The sequence below is a fragment of the Bison bison genome, unplaced genomic scaffold (genome assembly GCF_000754665.1).
Source record: "Bison bison bison isolate TAMUID 2011002044 unplaced genomic scaffold, Bison_UMD1.0 scf7180017864368, whole genome shotgun sequence".
NCBI classification, from domain to species: domain Eukaryota; kingdom Metazoa; phylum Chordata; class Mammalia; order Artiodactyla; family Bovidae; genus Bison; species Bison bison.
This window is the reverse complement of record NW_011494940.1, coordinates 1773027-1775928: the sequence shown is the minus strand read 5'-3', so window position 1 is coordinate 1775928 and position 2902 is coordinate 1773027.

Below are 2902 nucleotides of genomic sequence, written 5' to 3'. Positions count from 1 at the left end.
AAATTCTCCAAGCCAGGCTTCAGCGATATGTGAACCGTGAACTTCCTGATGTTCAAGCTGGTTTTAGAAAAGGCAGAGGAACCAGAGATCAAATTGCCAACATCCGCTGGATCATGGAAAAAGCAAGAGAGTTCCAGAAAAACATCTATTTCTGCTTTCATAAACATCTATTTATGCCAAAGCCTTTGACTGTGTGGATCACAGTAAACTGTGGGAAATTCTGAAAGAGATGGGAATACCAGACCACCTGACCTGTTGAAAAACCTATATGCAGGTCAGGAAGCAACAGTTAGAACTGGACATGGAACAACAGACTGGTTCCAAATAGGAAAAGGAGTACTTCAAGGCTGTATATTGTCACCCTGCTTATTTAACTTCTATGCAGAGTACATCATGAGAAACGCTGGGCTAGAGCAAGCACAAGCTGGAATCAAGATTGCCAGGAGAAATATCAGTAACCTCAGATATGCAGATGACACCACCCTTATGGCAGAAAGTGAAGAGGAGCTCAAAAGCCTCTTGATGAAAGTGAAAGTGGACAGTGAAAAAGTTGGATTAAAACTCAGCATTCAGAAAACGAAGATCATGGCATCTGGTCCCATCACTTCATGGCAAATAGATGGGGAAACAGTGGAAACAGTGTCAGACCTTATTTTTGGGGGCTCCAAAATCACTGCAGATGGTGACTGCAGCCATGAAATTAAAAGACGCTTACTCCTTGGAAGGAAAGATATGACCAACCTAGACAGCATATTGAAAAGCAAAGACATTACTTTGCCAACAAAGGTCCGTCTAGTCAAGGCTATGGTTTTTCCAGTTGTCATGTATGGATGTGAGAATTGGACTGTGAAGAAAGCTGAGTGCCGAAGAATTGATGCTTTTGAACTGTGGCGTTGGAGAAGACTCTTGAGAGTTCCTTGGACTGCAAGGAGATCCAACCAGTCCATTCTAAAGGAGATCAGCCCTGGGATTTCTTTGGAGGGAATGATGCTAAAGCTGAAACTCCAGTACTTTGGCCACCTCATGCGAAGAGTTGACTCATTGGAAAAGACCCTGATGCTGGGAGGGATGGGGTGCAGGAGGAGAAGGGGACAACAGAGGACGAGATGGCTGGATGGCATCACTGACTCGATGGACCTGAGTCTCAGTGAACTCTGGGAGTTGGTGATGGACAGGGAGGCCTGGTGTGCTGCGATTCATGGGGTCGCAAAGAGTTGGACACAACTAAGCGACTGAACTGAACTGAACTGAACCATAGGAGCATCTGCTGTCATTTATAGGAGTGCAACACTTTTAAAGGCCAGAGTCAGATCCTCCACGAAAAGCTTCTACCCAGACTCAACCAGCAGAGCTGTCATCTTCCTTAGGTTCATAGAGATTCGTCACCTATACCTCTCACTTGAAAAATGTGAGGGACACCACAGCACTGGGTGAAAGGTTTTCAGACTTATTTATTATGAGTCCATCAATGATGTTAATATGATGGAACAAAATTTGTGAAAGCAGGGGTGATGGGTGACGTTTGTCACTTTTTGGCTGACCAGCTTCAGGATCCCTCTGCAGGTGTGTGGAAGACTTCACCTTAAATCTTAGTAGACGTTAAATTATCATATCGTGCTTGTAATCAGTCATGTCTGACTCTTTGGAAACCCTTGGACTGTAGCCCCAACTAGGTCCTTCGTCCATGAGATTTCTCAGGCAAGTATACTGGAGTGGGTTGCCATTTCTTCCTCCAGGGGATCTTCCTGACCCAGGGATTGAACCTGCATCTCCTGCTTGGCAGGCAAATTATTTACCACTGAGCCATCAGGGAAACCTGGAAATTATAGCCCACTCCTCAACTCTCACTACAGAGGCTGAAAATGCCAGACATTTGCTTCCCAGCCTCATTTATAGCCAGAGCTTAGACATGTGACCTGGACTCAGCTGATCAGGTGCAGTGCCCTGAACTCTGACTAAGAGACCACAGAGTCAGCTCCTCAGATAACCTTTTGGGGTGGGGTGGTGGCAGCTGCAGGGACCATGTCTGGATCCAAGGGTGTCAGGAGCAGCACAGTCATCACGCAGGCTCTGACCCTGATTGTGCACAGGTTTCCCAGGTTTCTGAGGCCAGGCCCATCTTCTGTGCTACCATTTTGGCCATGTTCCTGGCTACTTACCCACATCCTTGGTCTCATTCATGCCATAAGCCTGGCTCTCCTGCCTTCCCAGAGATTCTGTGGGTTATTCAATATCCTTCCCATTAATTCCTCTTCTGCTTCACTTATCCAGAGTCAGTTCCTGTTGCATTTTAAAGTTAGTGTGCATGCTAAGTCGCTTCAGTCATGTCTGACTCTTTGCAACCTCACAGACTATAGCCTGCCAGGCTCCCCTGTCCATGGGATTCTCCAGGCAAGAGGATTGGAGTGGGTAGACATTCCTTTCTCTAGGGGCTCTTCCTGACCCAGGGATCGAACCCAGGTCTCCTGAATTGCAGGCAGATTCTTTCATCGTCTGAGCCACCAGGGAAGCCCTTTACAGATGAGAAAACTGAGGTACCAGGGAGTGGACTAATTGGCCCAAGGTCAAGATTTAAATCAAAGCAGCCCCTGCACCAGGGTTTGTGTTCGTAACTCCTGCTAACAGTGTTTTTTCAAGTTTGTCTTTTGAAATTAAAATTAAATCACCTTAGAAAGTAGAAAGAGAAGTGGAAAATTTTGTTTCAAAATTGAATGAGTAAGTATCAAAATATCCAACAACTGTTCTTCATCCTCATCATAAACGTAAAAGTCAGGCAATTAACAACTAAAACTTACAACATGTATTAAACAAACAGGACACTTTAATCACTCTGTATGCACTGTTACAAGCCTGCTGGTTTATGGAGTCTCATGGACCCCAGAGCAGGAAGTACTCAGCTCTT